Source organism: Triturus cristatus, chromosome 1_2 (assembly GCF_964204655.1).
Source record: "Triturus cristatus chromosome 1_2, aTriCri1.1, whole genome shotgun sequence".
Taxonomy (NCBI): domain Eukaryota; kingdom Metazoa; phylum Chordata; class Amphibia; order Caudata; family Salamandridae; genus Triturus; species Triturus cristatus.
In genome coordinates, this window is record NC_140580.1 from 1,086,758,100 (window position 1) to 1,086,779,583 (window position 21,484).

A 21,484-nucleotide genomic window follows, 5' to 3' on the forward strand; every position below is an offset into this window, starting at 1 on the left:
GATTAAAAAAATATAGATGAAAAAAATATAGATGTAAAAATATCGATTACATAAATATCGAATCCCTATACTTAAACAGGTAAGTACAATAATATCGACTCAAAAATATCGATGTAAAAAATATTGACTTTAAAATATAACATAACTTAAATGTAATAAATTAAATAATATTAATATTATTAACAAAATAAATTAAATTTAATATATATTGTAACTAATTATAACAAATACACTTAATTTAATAAATATAAACACAAAAAAGTGTACATATACATATATTTACTTAAATACATTTTATTAGCTATTATCTTTTTTAATTTATAATCATTTTTAATTATATAAAAATAAAATAAACACATATATCAATAATTTTAAATAAAATAAAATATTCAATATTTAATAACACATTAAACTATTAAAAAATAAATACATACATTTAATAACAAAATAAAAACATTAGTAGTTAAAACGTTGGACAGCGAGGAGGTAAAAATTGCTATTACCACTCCAGTGAGTGCAACAGTAGGGAAAGCGCTGGATAGCGGAGGGGTAAAAATTACTATTCCCACTCCAGTGAGTAAATAGTAGGGAAAGCGTTGGATAGCGGAGGGGTAAAAATTACTATTCCCACTCAGGTGAGTGCAACAGTAGGGAAAGCGTTGGATAGCGGAGGGGTAAAAATTACTATTCCCACTCGAGTGAGTGCAACAGTAGGGAAAGCGCTGGATCCCAAAACAATAAAAAACAAAACCATCAACATTTTTATTAAATTTAATTTCCAATATCAACATAATTAATATATTAATTTAAATATATTATTATTAACAAAGATAATGAAAAATTATTAATTACACATTATTTAACATTTTAATATCCACAACGATCAATGGTGGTCAGCAACCCTGGGCACCGCTCCCCAACCAAAAAATGCAGTCAAAGATCTTGGGGTCTTGATCGACACCACCCTCTCATTCGAGCCCCATGCAAAAAAAGTGTCCGGTACCTGTTTCGCCCTTTTGCGCGGCTTAAAACCTATTTTGTGATTCTTTGATGCAGCCACCCGCCAACTGATAATCCAAGCAGTGGTCCAATCACGCCTTGACTACTGCAATGGTCTTCTGATCGGTGCTAATAAAACTGTCATTTCAAGACTTCAACGGGTACAGAATGCCCTTGCACGTACCTTATTTTCCCTGCCTAGGAAATGCCACACCTCCAATCTCCTCCGCCGCCTCCACTGGCTGCCAATCAAACAGAGAGTCCTGTTTAAAACCCTCTGCATTACACATAAGAGTACATGGCCAGGGACCCAAAATTCTGCAGAGACTCTGCACACCCTATGTTCCTTCGCAAGCACTGCGCTCTGCTGAACACCATTTGCTGTGTGTCCCACGTGTCCGTCGGTGTAGAGCTGGGGGTCGCTCCTTCAAAGCCCAGGCCCCTGCACTATGGAACTCTGTCCCATTGGCTGCCCGCAGCACCCACGACCACTGGGCTTTCAGGAAATTGATTAAAACCTGTCTTTTCTCCTCCATCTAGCCTCACCCCCTCTGCCCACCTGTCCGCTAGCGCTGGGACGCCCTGTTGCTCGGGCAGCCATGCGCTCTATAAATACCCATACCATAACAACACACACCTAAAATTATTTAAACAATTAAATTCAATAATTACTAATTCATTAATGAAAAATTAATTTATTATTTATTAATTAATAAATAAAAAATTAAGTTCTTATCACCTTTCACACCATTTACACATACAAACACCACAACACGCACCTAAAATTAATTACACAATTAAATGTATTATTACTAATTAACTAATGAAAATTAATTTATTATTATTTATTAATTAATCGATAAAAAATTAATCTCTTATCACCTTTCACACCATTTACACATATAAACACCACAACACATACCTAAAATTAATTATTCAATTAACATAATTAATTATTAGTTGACTAATTGAAATTAATTAACGACGAATTATTAAACTATTATTAATTAATCAATTAACACATTAATTATTCAATCATTTTTATATAATTAAATTACTTCCCACCCTATTCCCCTATAAACCCACAACCCGCTACGGAACTAAAAAGGCAAAATTCTAATTTAAAAAAACAAAAGTAACTACTATAAATTATTATTTAAATCTATATAATTAAATTAATTCCCACCCTATTCCCCTATAAACCCACAACCTGCTACGGAACTAAAAACGCAGAATTAAACTTCAAATAAATTAATAACTAGTAAAATTCTAAAACATATAATAAAATGACAAACATTTCTCATTAAAACACTAAAATACATAACATTATTAATAAATCGATATATTTGTAAACTTTATTTTTGTAAACGATATTTATTACGATATTTTTGTAATCGATATTACTTACCTGTCAGTCGATATTCGTGTCAACTATATTTTTGTTGTCGATATTTCTTCCCCACGATATTTTTGCGGCGATATTTATGTCCCACGTAATTTCTCCGGCGATATTCCTGCTCTGCACCTATTATGCCACCCCTGGGAGACCATTCAAAATTACACCACAGGTCTGCTACAGCAGCCTGTGTTAGGTGGTGCATACACCCCTTACTTATATCTATCCTGTATCACTGTACGTATAAACCTATCAGTCACCCCTATGGCAGGTCTTATCAATCCTGAAGGCAGGGTGGTGGGTTTTATGTGAGAGGGTGCTCCTGCATGAGCAGAGCCACTCTGCAGCCTTCGGAACCTATATTCCGGGGTTGTTTGTGATGCATCCAACCATATATACTTCAGTGCATTATAACCTCGCAGTAAATGCTAACTTTAAAACGGCTCCATGGAAACATGTCGTGTTCAGTGTCAAACACCTTGGAATCAGACCTCCACACCAGTAACTGGTGGGGGAGATATGATTCCACCCTACTAGAGGGAGAAATATGACAACACTGGTACACCCGGTACCAGCTTTACAGACCCTGGCATCACAAAATGGATGCTGCCAGCCACAGACACAAGTCTGCCCTCTTGCTGCTGGACAAAACTCGAGCAGAGGATGGCCTGACAATAGGTTTCCTGTCACAGGGATGTGTGACCACCTCCCAGACAGGCTTTTTGTATTTCGGCTGGGTGGGTGCACTACTAGAGTGCCCGAAAGTCTGCACTGGGGGCACATTTGGTGTCCCTGTGCATAGTCCAGCTCAAACCGGTTGCAGGAGCCATTTGCCCCTGCTCTGGTGCGAAACTGGACAAAGAACATGGGTGTAGCCACCCCTCTGTCCTGACCGTCCCATAGGTGGGTACCAGAGTTTGTCCCACCCCTTCCTTGGGTATAAAATAGGATCCCCTGACTACAGGACTTTGGATTTACCTGGAAGAAACTCTGCTACAGAAACCAAGGGGCATATCAGCAACAGACGGCGATAAATATCGCAAACCGCGTTTAGGGCTTTAATATTTATCACCGCCTATCGCTGGAATTTATCGCCTGGATAACGCGTTATCAACAATGCGTTTCTCCAGAGCGATAAATAATCCATCAAAAGCGGAGTTATGCCGGAATATCGCTGGAAATCCAGCAATATTCCCGCGGCGTTAGGGAGATTCTTGATGATAGGGAGATGTGGATTAAGCCACTGATTCCACCTCCTATGTCAAAGATAGGGTAGTCATAAAAAAAGCAGACGTACAAAACCGGCGATTACATCGGTTAGCGCTGTTTTTAATATCGCTATGAGTGTCCTGGGCCGTATTGTAAATACGGAGAAGGACAGTTAGCGACCATTTCCCATTAGTTTTTTCAGGGAACGCCTACTTTGCATCTCATTAGAGATGCAAAGCGAGGCGCAAACAAAACGGGAGCTGAATCAAGGAAACACGCGCTAGCGTGTCCTTGTAAATAATGCAATATAATTATCGCCGCATTTTGCCCAAGAACGGGCGCTAAAGCGGCGATAATTATATCGCCAGCCCTTGTTGATATGCCCCCTAGTACTACAACTATCTGCACTATGCTGGATGACTGAAGAATCTCCCTTGGAGTAAAGGAGTTACTCCCCTGCAAGGCAGGCACCTTAAACGCATCTGACTGGTTTGCACCTCCCGAGCTCCTGAGGACTCCGAAGATTTCTGCAACACAGGAGGTGGGTTCCCAAGTATCCCAGAGGTCGACTAGTGCTCTCAGCAATCCTGAGACCCGCATCCCTCGTGGGGACTGTGCAACCCATACTCCTGTGCACTGTGTCCATTTGCAGCAGCATATGCTTTTCGGCGATCCCTGAGGCTGTGCTGTGGGCTACTTGTAGTCCTGACCCCGAGCAGTAATTCCGTCAAAGATTTCCAACCTACACTCCACAAGTGTTTCGTGGGCAGGTATTTTGTGATTCAGCTCGAGGTCCCTTTGCGATCCCTGGTCCGTTGGCCTGTGGGTCCCTGAAAAGGCAACTTTATCTCTCAGTGGGCTTTTCTGGTTGCACCAGACGTGCCCTGACTCTCCATTGCTTGGAGAGTCCCCAGGACCTTGCTGGTCTTCACCGAAGCATCTTTCCCCTGACCGTGTGCGTTGCAGATGCCAAGGCTTGTTGGTGTTCAATCTGGACATTGACCCCCCCAGCACTCAACATCCTTTGTGGGGCAGCTCACCTGCAGACTTGGGTCATCGTCGACGTCTCCTGGTCCCCGTGGCTGCAGAGTCAAGCTTCACCTCTTCTCACCTGAAACACCCCACATCGGTGGGCATTCGTCCATCGTGCCCCTGGACTCTGTCCCCTCTGCTTTCAGGTTCTTAGCTCTAATCCAGGCTTGGATCACACCGGGCACTTTTCATCTTCCCGGCAGCAGCACTTCTTTGCATCACGCCATTGAAATCAACGAGAGTTTCCGACACCCCTTGACCCCTATGCACCCGGCTCCTCTACGATAGGTAACACAGGTACCTCGGTACTCTCAAGGGTGCTGGCCTTAGAACCATCTATGTTCCAAAGGGTTTGCTTGAAGTCCTCTCCTAAGTGTCCTTAATCTTTAAAATTCCAACTGCGACTTTCCCATAGAGTTGTATGGAACTCGCGTCTGTGTTCCCACTCTGCACCCGTCCTCCGTGGGTCCCCTGTGTAACTACCTTGGGTGGTTCCTTAGGGTCCCAGTGATTCTATGTGCTCTAGGCACTGTGTCTAGTCAAGTCAGGGTTGGTATACCACTTTCTTAGTATGTGGTTCAGTCTCCCCCTGAGCCTGCTGTGTATTGCGCTATTTACTGTTGTTCTAGTGATTGTGGGGGCATATCAACAACAACCGGCGATAATTATCGCTAAGCGCACTTAGCGCTAGGATAATTATCACCGTCTAGCATGGATTTGTATTGCTGAGATAGCGTGCTATTAGCAACGCTTATCTCAAAAGCGATAAACCTAGCGCTAACTGCCTAAAGTGAGATTATCGCTGGAAACCCAGCGATAATCTCACGAAATGTGGCGTTAGCTTGTTGATAGGGACTCACAAACTTAGCCATGATATCCTCCTTCAATAGGATATCATGGTTAAGTCAGTCCTGAAGCAGGCGTAAGGAAAGAAGCGATAACAGGGGTTATCGCTACTTTTCCTGCCGCTATGCTTCATAGCGTGGGGCTTGATGATAGGAGAAATGTCGCTTAGCGACATTTCTCCTGTCATGTCAGGTCTGGAACGCACACTTTGCATCTCATTAGAGATGCAAAGCTGGGCGTTAAGATTTCGTACGCTAAAGCAAGGTTTTACGTGTTAGCGTGACCTTGCTAATTAGGTGATAAAATTATCGACGCTTTTCGGCCGAAAACGGACGCAAAAGCGGCGATAATTTTCTATCGCCTCGTTGTTGATATGCCCCTTGATATGGTATATCTTGTGCTCTAATCTCATAAAGAAATTAGTAAAGAGTGTTTAGTAATAAATACATATTTTTATAATAACACTTGTGTGGTTCTCCTTTCATTTGGCCATTCAGGAGGTTATGATCTGGTAAAACAAGCTGCTTTACATTCCTTCGAGACTTAGCCTGAAGGCTGCTCTAACATAGCTACCACTAGGATAGCTTTCAATAAAGGTTGTCTTTAACCTAATCATCAATAAGGGTCGTTTGGACTGGTGCAAGGTGCCCACTTTAATTAGTGGACAGCATATACCAGGCCAACTTCTCACATTCAGTGTCCCCAAGGAAAGCGGATTCAGTACTATGACCTGCTCTAAAGCCAGACTGAGATGGGTGGAGTAAGTTGCAGGTAGCAGCGAAGGAGGAAAGTTGGGTATTGACATGCCTTTCCAGGATCTTAGAGAAGACAGAGAAGAGAGATTGGACAAAAATGTAAGCAGCATAGAGGGTCAAGGCCACCCTTCTTAAGCAGAGGAGTACCAAGGCGTGCTTCCGGTTCTGAGATACGTATCCTGTACTCAGGGATGAGTTGAGGAGATCAAGAATTACAGTGAGGGCGTCATTGTCTAAGAGTCTACGTTTTGAAGGAGGAAGGGGATCTAACGGCAAGCCAGACTTGATGGAACCCAGTATAGTATGCAATAACGCACGCTCCAAGGATGGCCAAGCCCTAATTTTCAGGGGTTCATCTGACTTACAGTCAAAGGGGTTTAGGTCCAGGTGACTAAACGCTTGGGTGGCAGAAAATGCCAGATTCACTAGATTAGAAGCATCAGCGTCTACTTGACAGTGAATTGACTCTACTTTACTTTTAAAAAAATGTGGCTAGGTCGTCACATTGCTGTTGAGAAAGGGATGGGGGTGGCAGAAAGGTGCTAGCTGCCGAAAGTCCATTCATAACTTTAAACAGAGTCTTCTGGCAGTGTTGGGAGTTAGCAATCTTCTCCGTGTAATAAGATGCAAGGGCCGATTTACAAGAGGCATGGCATCTTTTCAAATCAGCTACAGAATCTGACTTAGCCTCAGGGGCATGGTGTTTCCTCCAACACCTTTCAAGGATTTTACAGGGTTTTCTTTCAGGTCGGAGGGCCTCAGTGAACCAAGGGGCAGGAGGGTGCATCCTGCACTGCATTTTAGATGAGAGGCAGGATCGAGACAGTAGCATCCGTAAACCATTGGTGCACAGAGATTTGGTCAGGTTGAGAATTGAGGGTAGGGATTTTATTAAGAAGCAGTTTATTTAACTCAGCCATATAAAGTTTAGACCAGTGCCTGATTTTAGGTTACAGAGCAGGTCGAGTAAGGAGCTATAATACTGAATGACCCTACAAATTGATCCGTCCAACAAAGTTGGAGCGGAGGAGCAATGAAAAGGGTAGTGAGATTGGAAAAAATGGGGTGTAAGAGGTGCCCCGCAATATGGGTAGAAGCAGAATTAAGAAGGGAAAGATTGAGGGAGCCCAAATCATCTATGACGGTCGAAGCTAGGTTATTGTTGGCATCCTCAAGATGAAGGTTGATGTCACCGAGGAAGGTAAAATTTGCTACCTGCAAAATGTGTTGAGCCAAAAAATCAGGTAAAGATAAGCACCAATTACTGGGAGGCCCAGGGGGATGATAAATGAGAGCCCCTGAAAAGGTAAATTTCTGGGAGAAGAGGAGAGAAAATAGAAGGGCTTCACGGTTAGGGATCTGGAGGTCGTTAATACTGCACTTGTATACCTTTTTTAAAAAAAATATAGCAATGCCTCCACCTATTCTGAGGGGCCTGTTTATCCCCAAGAGGGCAAAATTGGCAGGAAGTGCAGAACTTATATCAGGTGAGGAAGCGTTGTGGTGCCGGGTTTCTGTTGGGAATACCACATCAGGGTCAGCATCACAGAGAAAGTTAAATAGCAGTAGCTGGTGCTTAGGGAGAGAGCGACGATTCAAACGGAAACACCTGAAATCTTTGGGCAGGGAAGGGTCAGCCCGGGCGTTGGAAAATAGACAAGAGGTAATTTCATATAGACATGGGTAGAACAAAGCATCAGTTAAAAATGCCAAGTTTGCAGAAAAACAAAGAGGCAAATGTAAACAGAGAAGGGCAGGGGAAAAGCAACAAAAAATCTATACTGCGGTAAAGGGCTCAGCTTCCTATGAGGATTCAGGCGTGTTAGCCAAAGTGGACCTGAACACGCACTACACGTGGTTTATACATTTGAGAAAGACGCGCCAGGTAGCAACACGTTGCAATCTGGCAGGTGAAGTTTTTTCTTTAATGTTGTGCATGACTCAAAAATCGCTTATCCCCAGGAGCATCTGTGGGCAGTGGTCCACTGTGAGTCAGAGATCTCTCATTGCAGTGGGCCCTCAACATTTATGACCCAAAGTTAGAAAGGGGTTTGAGGGTCTGCCTATATCTTTCATTTAAAGTTCAAACTGGTCCAGTCAAGCATCAAAAATGCTTTCCCCAAAACCTGGCATACACCAGCAACAATAGGTACAGAACATCAAGAAACATCAAGGCCCCCCCTCTCCTTACCTCCGCAGCCTTCATGCACCCACCGGAGCTGCCACCAAGTACCTAGACCTGCAACACAAGCTCTCTAACCCGGGGGACCAATCAAAAAAAAAAGAAGCGAGGGCTGTGGCTGCAGAGTTGTGGCAGGGGCGCGTGCCGTTCCTGGAGACATGCTGCACGGGGAGTCACAAGTCCTGCTGGATCCGAGGCGGCGAGCGGATGGCATACATTGCAATTAAGTAACTTTGAATCTGTTTGTAAACTTATGCAAGGGATCCACATGAGTGAGAATGCACCACACACAGTGACAGGCGGGGACTGTTACACAAACCCTTGAACATGCAGCATTAAAAAACTGTATGTGCAAGAAAATACGCATGAAGATGCAGAATAATAAATGATAATATTGTTCGATCTGTGTCTCATGTATTGAAATCCTAGTCTATGAACACATTAGTTGTTTCACTTTCTTTACATGTTTGCACAATGTTGTATTCAAATTCATAAAGACTGAATAACATACACAGAACAGGATTCATTTTACATACACATATGATTGCGATAAAGGACAACCCACTCAGTCCATCTGACTCCACACAGTTTTGAATGTGAATGCAGGCAGTGCTTAATTTGTAAAGCAATAAATGCCGGTGTACAAAGTTTTGCTCAGAAGCCAGCACCTGTTGCTATCGAAGGACAATGTCTTGTTTTTCCAAATTAAGCATTTCTAGGATAAATTGATCTCACTCGTCCAATGTTGGCACAAAACACACAATCTATGAGTTTCCATAATATGTTGCATTACAGAAGCTGGTGAGTTGTTGTGGGGGAACAGAGAGCTAAACATGTGAGAATCAAGAGCCTTCTGTCCTTCTTTCCTAATAATTCCTATCCCAATGTCTTTTAATTTTGTGCCATACTGCACATCTGCAGCTTGTCTAATATTTTGTGTCAACTCAGTGTACTGACATTTTTACGGTATTCATACAGAATATCAGAAACAGACATATCGTGGACCAAAATGCTGTGTGAAAAGTATCGAGAATATAAATATTGTGAAGGTATGTTTCTATAGATAAGCTAAGTTTTACTATTTATAACTCCACATATACATACTTTGATGAGATATATCTCCAAGGTACGTAGATGTGGAGTTAAAAATAATAAGTCAATGCTTACCTGATTGCAATGACCTTTTAGATATTTTGGTCCTTGATATATTTGACACTATAGTATGTCCAGATATTTCAGTTTCTGATCTTCTGTCAGTGATCCAATTTTAACCATATAGCAACATTTCCAATACTCCCTAATGACTTTTTAGTTTCTTCATGAAGCAGTTTGTTAAAAACTGGTTGACCTTTAACAAGAGTCAATTGTAGAAGAGCACCAAAAACTGTTGTGTGTACCGCCAAACAGAACATCATAGTCAATTCTAAGGACCGCCTGCATCCTCAGATGAATGAAAGCTAGTAACAGGTTTGATACCATGCTAACCTCATCAATAATAAGAACTTTCAATTTTTTCAAAACACTGAAGACTTCATGACAAGCATCACCGGATAACTGAAATACTCTAGTTTGTTGTCATGTTACATAGGCAACATCAGTAGTCTGTGCAATGTGATTTCTTTAATGTCATGAGTAGCTAGTCCAGTAGGAGCAGTCACAACACATGAACGATCACAACTAGTCTTCTTGTGAACAAATGAAGTAACCACAAACCTTTTTCCTGTACCTACCTGAGAAGTGTAGGCTTAAATGATCTACATAAACGATCATACTTATCATGTAGGAGTCCACGTGCTACAGATTTTTCTATTTGCTGAATAATGTCTAGCTCTTCTTAATTCAGCTGAGAGATCAAAGTTTCTAAATCAATGTACTCACTCCTCACTAGGCCACCAGCATTTTCCACTTCATTCATAACCATGGATGCCTCATTTCTGATGATGCGCTGGCCAACTGGATCTTGACTATTAGGCCCTGAGATCTGACTGTCTTGTGAACTGTCCTTTGCAACCCCTTTAGCAATTGCTTTATCTTGTTTGATTTTCATCATTTAACATTTTCTGATATTTGGGAAACACTTCACATCGAAAACTATCTTTAACTACATTGGAAGCATTTCCATAACAGTCACTCAGTCAATCAATCAACAAAACTTCATTCGTTTTTTACAAAGAAACCATAAAAGCCAAGCAAACACAGTTAAAAAAATAGTATCACATGCTAAAAAGAGGCAATACTGTGTATCCATCATATCCCCAACACTTATATCTAAAAGGTAAGCGAATCCGGAAATAAAATGACATAATCACAACCCCAAAAAATGCGGAATGAACAAAATATAATATCAAACACAGTAAGACCATTCATCAAGTCACCATAAAATACAAGATGGATTGCAGGGACTATGTTAAAAACAGTCTCGTCAAAATAATAAAACCATCCATCATGGCCCCATAAGATGTGAAATAAATAACTAAGAGATCTCATGTCACAACCATAACCAACCATCCCGGCCCCGTAAAAAGCAAGATAAATAACAAGGGCTTTATTAAGAAACATCTTAAACAACACTGTGCCCAAGATTTGTCCATGAAGTGCTAGTCACAGCTGGAACTGAGCCTGATTGCAGCCCTTAAAAAGCTAAGAACATATAATACAGTATTGTTTGCAAGTAAATGTAAAAAAATAAAAGCAGGTTTGGCCTGCCTGAAACTAGCTTTTTTAAGAATAGGAATAATAAACGACTTTCTTGGTACCTCATAAAAACTACAGAACATTACAAAAATGAATCCTGTCCTGTGGTGACTTCCTGTTGCAGCCTCAAGGTAGGAAGTGCTGCCCTTTATGCGCCCCACGAGGGTGGGCCAGGAGGTAGTGAAAGAGATCCAAATGAAATCTGGTCAATAGAAAACAGTCGTTGATGCTTTTGGACTATAAAAGAGACGGCTCCGTTAAAGGCACGTTTTTCAATAAGTAATGCGCTTGGACACTGGGCTTCCTTAGCTCAACTTTTTCTCTATCCCAAATGCGCTTTCTAAAAGATTCTCTTTTACCCTATGCAGGGCCCTCCTGCAAATTTTCTCGGGGTTCTCAAACAGATCTTACCTTCCCAAGCTGGTAAAACTTTCTCTAACATACTTGAGCCAGCAAATACAGTTGGAATAATCAAGAGAAAGAAGTCCCTTAAGATATCCTTACTTAGGGCAGTTCCCTTCTTGAGACAGATTTTCAACCACAACGATAAGGGACGAAAAGCCAAGGTGTCTGAGAGAAAGGCCATACCTAATTCTTCGTGGGCTACAAAAGATGATGTACCCTGTGGTAAGCAGATTGACCGTCTCAAAAAAGGGTTTTCAACAACTTGCAATGCATCATGCTTAATGTAGCCCCAGATCTCACTACCATAAATTACCTTGGAGATATATTTAGCCTTATAAATTTGCAGAAGGGCCTGATGGGTTTACTGCCCAGTCTAGAGGCATAATTAAAAACAGCGGCAATGGCCCTTACAAAGTCCCCTTTCTTGCGACTTATCAGGGGGCCTCAGTTCAAAGCTGCATCAAACACTACCCCCAAGTAAACGAAAACATCGGTCCTAGGGCCCAGCACAAACCCTACCAAAAATGTGTAGGGCTTAGCTGGGCGGAGGCCCACCTCCATTATGAAAAGATTTACTATAGTTGGCCAGTAAGTCCAAGTCCCCCATAAAATGAACAAAGGAGTCCAGCAAAGATGGTAAACCCCTCGCTGTCCTTGCCATAAGGACAGTGTCATCTGCGTACAATAGGATGGGCAAACTTAGCTTTCCCACCTGGGGACAGGATGCACCCTTGACAGACGCCTCTCTGGATAGGGAACTCACATGTGACTTTAAGATCTTTAGAATATAGAACTACTGCTTTGATGTCTCTGTGAAGAGCCCTTAAAAACAAGACTATTTCTTTATCGATACCAATGGAGAGCATCATCTGCCAGAGCTTAGACCTGTTAACGCAGTCAAATGCAGACGATAAGTCCATGAAGGCTAGGTAGTTAGTGCCAGAATGAACGACGGTGTACTTATTTACAATCATGTAAAGATGTAATCTCTGGTCCACCGTAGAACAACCAGGGCAAAAACCATATTGGACGTCGGCAATGTTATTGTTATCATCAACTCAGCTCGAAAGCCTGTCCAATACCATACGTCCCACCACCTTCACCACTGAATCCAAAAGAGAGATGGGCCTATAACAATGAGTACTGTCCCGAACTCCCTTTCTGAAAACAGGAACAATGGTGGATAATGCCCAGGAATCCGGGCGGCCTGTCCTGACTGCGGCATTGATAATGGAAGTGAGGGCAGGAACCCAAGTATCCAATTTTGAAATGCCCCAAGGCTCAGAGAACCAAGAGGGGGGTCAGCCCAGCCTCCTCCGGTCTCTAAAGGTGCTGACGGGGCGGGCCTGTCCTTGGCCCGGGCTTGGCCCACGGGAGACAACAGGCCCTTTTACATGCACAGCATGGTAAACTGGTCCTTCCTTCTTAGGCCATAGCACTCCTGGGACAGCGAGTCCCTAAAACTCCTCGGTGGCGGCAAAGAGACGGAGAGGCAGGCAAAACAAACAACTTGACGGTCATAGTCACCTACAAATTCAGTCTCTGAACGCCAAGGTTTAAAAAGTTGCAAAAGAACCAGATAAAATAATTCTCTTTTCTCACCTTTTTTCACAGCTCAGTTTACAATGATTAATGAGACTTGGTTTTGATTGTCCCACTAAACTTCTGTTACAGCCAGTCACACCAAACTTTCCTCGTTCAATGTTTTCATCTATAGTATTTCTGTATATATAGTACTGTACTACTTTATACAAACAAAGGTTTTCTTGATGGACACTTTGATTAGGTTAATATGTGTCCATCATGTTTGTTTTAAGTAGCTCAGTACTTTCTGGATAAAAACTGAGCAAGGTACTCAATTTCAGGAAAGGGTTTTAACACACATTTTTGTGTTGATGCCAGGCCTAAACTGGCCCAAATTATTGTTTTGGACTTCCCGTCTGTTAGAAATGGGATTTCGGGTTGGCTAGGGCATGCGCCTAAGCCAGGCAGAAGCCACCACTCTAGTCAGGGCAAGGGAGTTACACGCTGAAGATAACCCCTGCTAATCCCCTTGGTAGCTTGGCACGAGCAGTCAGGCTTATCCCAGAGGCAATGTGTAAAGCGTTTGCGCGAAACACACACACAGCAGCAACACACTTGGCACACCACAAAAGAAACTCCACACAAGGTTATATAAAAAATAGCCTTTGTATTACTCATAAACAAATTAGCAGATAATCACATATGTACACTGCGCCACCTGCCACGAGATATAACTTTACAGGGGATTATATACATGATGGCCAATCGGGCCACTGTCATAACCATTAGAATGCAAGTAGTCAAAATAAAACAACCAGCAACTACTGGTACTGGCACTTATGCATAAACTACATTAGGCATTCACATTTGGCATAAACACATTATGCATTCCCATTAGGCATAAATACATTATGCATAATTCACATTTAGCAGTGCACCATAGTACCATTAGTAAGGTACCCACATCGCCTGAGGGCCTTACGCCCTCCCCCCCCCCCCCCAGGACGCAAAGTGATCCCAGGCCAACTGGCCTTCCTCTGGGGCCCGTCTGGTCTGTCCTGTATGTCCTTTGTTCCACAAAGTCAGGACTCTAGGAGCACATGGCCTCCACCGGCCCATACTCCAACGGGGCCAGGGTGCAACTCACCCTTATCTCTCTTATTTAAAAGAGATGCCCCCGTTGTTGCAGCTGCCCACAATCTGGCAGTGCAGCTGGAAAAATTGGTACCAAAAGTGCTTTGGGAGCTTCCCCATTCCGGGGCTCCTCTTTCGGACGGTGCAGCTACCCGCGATCTGGCGGTGTAGCTGTAAACCCAGACTGGCACCAACAATGTGCCTTCCCAGCCCCACTCACCGGGGCTGTCCGGGTGGCTGATGCGGGCAGCGGAATGGAGGCGATCACCTAGGGAGCCCGTGAGGCTCCAGTCCTCTTCTCCTGGGACCCGGTGAGCCCGCGAGGCTCCTTCTCCGAATGCCGGCACGTGGGCCTCTCCTCCTCAGAACAGGGAGCCCCACCCTCTTCCAGGCACGAGCTTGCCTGACTTCCTGCTTTCTCCTCTCATGTAACCGGCCACCAAGTGTGACTTCAGCGGAGAGCCTGCGAGTTCCTGCTTCTTCTGGGCAATACACGCGGGGATCGCCTCAGCACGGAGTGAAGTCTCCGTTGACCCCACCGCCTACTTGGCACCACACACGTGGCTCTCTCTTGCACACGGGAGCCCCGACCTCTTCCAAGACCTGTCGGCTCTGATTGCATTCCAGTGCGTGGCGCAGCTCTGCCCAGAACCAGGCAGCCCGCATGGCTTCCTGCACGCCGCAATTTCACGGAGCGAAAGTCTCTGTCGATTGTGCCTTTTTTGGGCCACGGCGCCTGCCGCACTGTGGCAGATGGGGCCCACTCCTGGGGCTCAACACCAGGTCCATGCTTCCCTGCACTAGGTAGACCACCAGCGCTGCCTCACACAAGGGTGCTCCTCACAGGCAAGGTCGGAGCCCCTCTCCTTGGGCCCAGACAAACAGGTGTAGACCAATCTTACCATGTTTACCACAGAGAACACACATTTTACACTGGACAGCAGTGCTAAAGTGCCTAGACTCCTAAAACCACCAGCACCAGGTCAGAAAAAAGACTAGAAGGAAGGCAAAAAGTTCAGAGATGACCCTTCAAAAAGGGCCAAGTCCAACACTGATTAACCTAGTAGAATGGAGCTTGTCACAAGCTTCATAAGATCCAATTTTTCTATGTGGGAAATTTTTTAAACTGAAACTGTAAAGCTTTTTACTTAAAGACTTCTCTGCTGCCATCTCTTGCCAGACATCCTTAATTTCTGTCTTTGTGATATATGAAGTGACGTATGGAGCTACAGTAATAGAATTGTCTGCTACAATCGGAATATCCATGTTGGCATTCCACATAGACAGAATTACTGGATCGTGATCATTGATAAGTTTTGAAGCCTCGCTTCTTTTTAGATTATTTGTGTTTTAGGTGATTTTTCAGTAACAATGTGTATGACTGCAGACATGAAACTGTTCACTCTCCCTTTGAACAAGACAGGACTAGGGCATCCAAAATGACACTTAGGGGCATATTCTCAAGGACTTATCGCCGAGTTATCGGCACTTTATCACAGCCAACGTGGCGATACATTTATCGCCCTATTCACAAGCTGGTGCTAACAGCCCATATGACCAGTTTTCCTGCGATAGCTGCTGCAAAAAACATCGCCACGGAAGACACCAGCAACTAACGCTAATGATATGCAGAGTAGGCATTCCCACGCAAAAAGCAGCGACAACACCACTTTGCAACATTCTCAATGACCAGTCAGATCAGCGATAAGATCATAAAACATGCGATAAGGCGCAATAGCAGTAGGGATTTAACACTTGCTCCTACCTGGTGTTAAGTCGGACGACTACCTGCAGTATGAATGGGAGCCCAGCCCAGAGCCACACCTGAAGAACAACAGATGCCATAGAGCTACTGATCATGCAGCTCGGACACCCAAGAGGGCCACAACACCCACCGCCACCACCCCCAGGCCCACCACCCCCCGGGACCCTGCTCCGCCCCCGCACTACCACAGAGGCAGCGCAGACAAAGACAGCAGACCTTCAAAAAACGCACCAGCCTCACAGACCTAACTAACACCAGAGGATGTCATTGCCCATTACAGGTTCAAAAGGACAACCATCCTACGCATCCTGATCATCATTGCCCACAGGCTGATGGTACCAACACAGCAGACAAGCAACATCCCACCGCAGATAAAGCTGCTAGCTTTGCTGCACCTGTTGGCCTCTGGGACCTTCACTTCCCACACACTGCGCAGGAACAGCTGGACACCAAGCAAGGCTTCTACACCATACCTGGATTCCCGCACGTGTTGGGGGCAATCGACTGCACACATGTACTCCTCGTGCCCCTTGCCGCCACCGCACACAATTACCGCAACAGGAAGCACACGCATTCCATCAATGTGCAGGCAATAGTGGACCACCTAGGACTCTTTACCAATGTCGTCGGCATCTACCCAGGCAGTGTGCATGATTCCTTCATCGTCCGACAGTCCATCATCAACCAGTGTTTTGAGGCTGGCACCTACGCAAATGCATTGCTCGTTGGTAAGTACCAAATGAACACACCACACACCTCAACTCTACAATCATGCAAATCACAACTCTGGGAATGCACACGTTACAAACTCACATATAACATGCCAAACAACATGCCTACCTACCAGACACAACAGCACAACTTACTGTGGCAACCTGGGATAGCCATGTACATAAGCCATCAACGGCATGGCACCTCAGCCACACAATAGCATATTGTGGTGAGAAGTGGGAACCAGGCATGTGCGAAGGAGGCAAGTGACCCATGAATGAGAATGTACATAATGCCAAGTGTGGCATGGATGTGCTGCCACAGACATTTCCATGTCGACATTTACTGCTGGTCATTGGAGTGTAGTGAACAGTGGATGCAACCATGTTACCCCTGGCAGTGGGGAAGAATGCAGAAATGTAGCTTGTTACGTCCCCCCGTAAGCGTCAGCAGAGTGGCTGGTCCGGCATATACCAGGCCAGCGTAGGGGTGTGAATAAAAAGCCCGTTGCTCTGGGCATGGTCCTCTTCCGGAATAGCCAACGTGTCTGCCAGGGCGGCGCCTCTCACCCCGCCATGAGGCTGATGCCGTGAGCGGCAGTGCCTGCGATCATGTGTGCCTGCTGCACCCCAGGCCGCAGGTCCTCAGACATGTCTTGGCCTCCCCTGTGCAACCAGGCCACAGCGCTCACCTGCTGACACCTGCGTGTGTCAAAGAGGGTCCACCATGTGCCTGTGTAAGCTCCAAACCCGAGGCCCGCGACCTTGGCAGCCTCCTCAGACCATCACAGCCTCCGCGACACAAGCCCCCAGCCCTCCTTTCTCGTTGACGTACTCCACCGGCCTACACTGCGGTCAAGTGTGTCACACATTTGGAACTGAGTCTTGATTCATTAATGGCAGAGTTAATTTCATTGTACGCAAGGAGAGGAGCAAGAGGAAGACGCGGTTCAGTCCGGAGGGAAAAAGGATCCTCGCTACGGAGGTGATCGAAAACTACCATCAACTGCTCTGGTGCCACTAACTCTGTGCACCGCATTCCAATGACACGTGTCTGTGGGCCCTTGCTGACTACTGCCTTTGGCCTACACTGCGGTCCAGCAGGTCTCACACTAATCCAATACTGTATGGACCAGGCAGGACACGGCATCGTCGCAGGCTGCACACACGCTCAGCTCTGGTGCTTCTACCTCCGTCAACCACAAATCATCGCCACATGCCATTCCAACGTCGTGTGTGAGAGTTCCAGGAGGAGCTGGCTGAACAGCGGTTGGCCCTTGCTTACCGCTGCCTCCAGCCTAGACTGTGGTCAAGAAGGTCACACATGTGGAACTGAGTCTTGATTTCATGATATCTGAGATCATATATTCATGGCAGCATTTATTTCACTGTACTCCCTTCGATGTGTTGCCACCAACTCTGTGCATAGCATTCGAACAACATCTGTCTGTGGTCCCTTGCTGACTACTGCCTTTGGCCTACACTGCGGTCGAGTAGGGCACACATTTGGATCTGAGCCTTAATTTATTTTTGGCAGAGTTTATGTCATTGTACAGGCCTCATCGCAGACTGCATCCCCTTTCAGCTCTGGTGCATCTAACTCTGTGCCCCGAAATTCATGGACACTCTGTGGTTGAACTTTGGTGGCGTCTGAGTATATGGCCTGGGGGTTGTCTTCATCATCATGTAGCTAATACTGACTTGGTGTTAAGAATAAGTCTGTAGCATTCATCTCCTCCATATTGCCTGTTTCTGCTTGGTTCCGCCCTCTGCATCATGCCCTGGAAGAACACCTTCCACTGTCCCCCGAAACACTCCGCGACATTCACCTTGGACATCGACGAGGACCCGCTCAGCTCTCGTGTCCCTACCTAAGTGCACCGCAAGTCACCGTCCGGTGGCGGTGTGCCTGTGCCGGCTGCAGTGTATCTGGGGCCACTAACTCTGTGCAGCTCTAGTCATGGACCCTTGCTGTTTAAACTTTGAACTTCTGATTGTCTGATCACTGTTGTAGTTGTTGCCAGCACCAACCACTCCCTGAGGGCTGGCTTACACTCACCCCACAGCCATCCAGCACAGGCGTCACTGGACATGTGAATCTGGCAATAAAAGGGGCCGGGCGCACGTGCCCATAGCCAGTTCCACAAACTATCTGAGTGTGTCCGTGTGGTCATTATGTATGCATGAGGGCCCCGGGCCCTACCACATAACATTGTGCTGTGTACAGCGGACGCAACCATGTCATCTCAGGCAGTGGGGTAGACCTGGGACGTGTAGCTGTGTGGTACCCCCCATGAGCTTAAGCGGAGTGGACTGGTGTACGACCGTCCAGCGTAGGGGTGTGGTTCATCAACCCAGGGCTCTGGGCTTGTTTACGTTATGGCCTTGCCAAGGCAGTAACTAATGCGTGTGTCTCTGGTATAGTGTCGGTGCCACCCGTTCCGCAATGGACAATGTTGCAATGTAGCATGCCCCCGGAGTGCAGGCTCGGCTGAAGGGGAAAATGAGGGAGCGCAAGCCCACTCGAGCTCCGGTATCATACATGCCAACTGTTGTGTGTGTCGCTGTTACCGCAGCCTTAGCCAAAGGTCTACCCTCAACCGCATCGCGAGTTCATCGCGAGCTCAGCCAGCCATGAACTCTACATCTGTGTCCGTCCCATCCTTACCATAGACCTACACACACGTGGCCGCTCACCTTCTATGCACAACATCACAGTGTCATTCTCAGGCTTGTGGACATGAACAGACAGGCATGACAATGGTGTGCCGTAAGAGTGCAAGTGACGCATTGGTGAAGTTTACATACAGACTGCATGACGATGTACATTGTGACTGTTTGTGGGGAGATGCCTATTTGATGCTGGACAGTGGACATTTCTACTACATCAGGGATGTGAGGTTGTACTCGTACCCTATCATCTCACAGTTTCCTGCTATGCCAGATGTGATTGGCCATTTTGTACACACATGCGGCACCAGTTGTATACTGTGTTCTGTTGTGAAAGTGTTGCAGTTTATACCACATTGTTGTCATGTGTGTGTGCTGCATTGTGGGTGAGTCGCCCCTGCAGCTCTGATTTGGTGGCCCCTTGTCCCTTCAGGTGGTGTGCCTTTGACTTCTGTGCTTCTACAGTGCTGAGATGTAGCGGACTTGGGTGAATTGGGCTCTTGGTCGAGCTGTGACTCTTGAGCATGGTATGTCCGCAGATGTGTTGTCGCCGTCTGGGGTTGTTTGATGCATGTGGATGTGTCAGAGTGTGACCTGCTACTTAACGCATGTGGTCCACACTCAGCCACCTCAGTGTCATGGCGTGAATTATGTCATGATGATTGGCCTGCAGCCATGCTAATCGTCATGTAGTTTCACTTGCATTGTCAGTGTGGCTCACAAATACGCATCTTTGCTGGGTTTCACACGTGTGCATGTGTTGGTGTTGAGATTGGTGATGTGTGGGGTGGGACCCCTTTGGGGGCATAGGATACGGGGGCCCTTCTTGGTGTTTGTATGTGTGCTGCAGTGTGCCACGGGGATCAGGGACATAGTCCGGAATCATTGTGGGCGTGCAGTGTGCTCTACTGAATTGTGCATGTGTGCCATTGTGCCTATCTCCCCCAGTCCCCCCAGTCCCTGGTCGGTACTAACCCTTTTGAAGTTGTGTCAGGTCATGTTGGGCAGTGTCCAGATCCCCAACTCCTGGCACCATATCCCGACTGATGACTGTGGCCAACATTTTCTCAAGGTCATCCAGCTCCTGGTGTGCTGCTGGACCCCCACCTCCAATGAGCGTTGCTGCTTTCATGTTGGCATTGAGTTTCTTCTTGGTTTTGCCCTCCACATCATTCCAGCGCCTCTTGACCTCTTCCATTGTCCTCCTCAACGCTGCAACTGCATTGACATGGTCCAAGATGGTCTGCCATATTTGCGTCTTTGTTGCCAATGACACGTTGAAGGTGCCGAACAGTTGTTGGTAGTGTTCTATCACCTCCGTAACGATGATCCTGTTTTCGTGCGGACTGAACCGCGTCTTCCTCTTCTCCTTGGCCTTCCCTGACCCTGAGGTTCCTTGCTGGTGGTCTGTGGGGCTTGTGGGGTTCGCGTTGTCCTCTGCACTCGGTCCGGGGGCATCCATGGTGCTACGCAGTTTATTTTTTTCCCCATTTTTTTTTGTTCTGCATTTTGCCGCATGACGCATGTGAATTGCAGGCCTGTCGCTGGTTATCGCTGATTTTTCTAATGCGATTGACCACATTGCAACTTTTTTGCGTCCGTGTTCTGCGTTTTTTCGGCGTCGCATTAGTTTTAACATGGTCATTTGACGCGTAATCGTGAGACTATCGCATGGTGCCGCCGGGTTGAGAATACAACGTTAACACAGCGTTATTTTCCCGCATTAGACTGCGATATGCAAAGTTGCGTTAAGCTAATTTTGCGATAATTATCACACATTCTTGAGAATATCCCCCCAAGTGTAGTATTTCCTCCGACTATATTTGCCACGTTTATGGGACTGGAATCGCAAGACTTGCTGCCTAAGAGTTCTGTTCTGAGATAGAGTCTTCTGGAATGCCACAAGTTATATACTGCTCAATGAATGATAACATTGACTCATCAGTATCTTGACCAAACTTTGGTGCATCTTTTACCCTCAATTGCATATGTATATGTGGTGCACCTCTAGTTTGGCATTCTTTTCTGCAGAAAAAGTGCACAACCTCACCCATTGGTGGGTTCTTTTTGTTGCAGATAAAATGGACCTAACACAACAAAGACCTGGGTATCAGAAGGTATTTTGAGCCATACAGGTTGGTTCCAACCTTGTGGGTCTTAGGT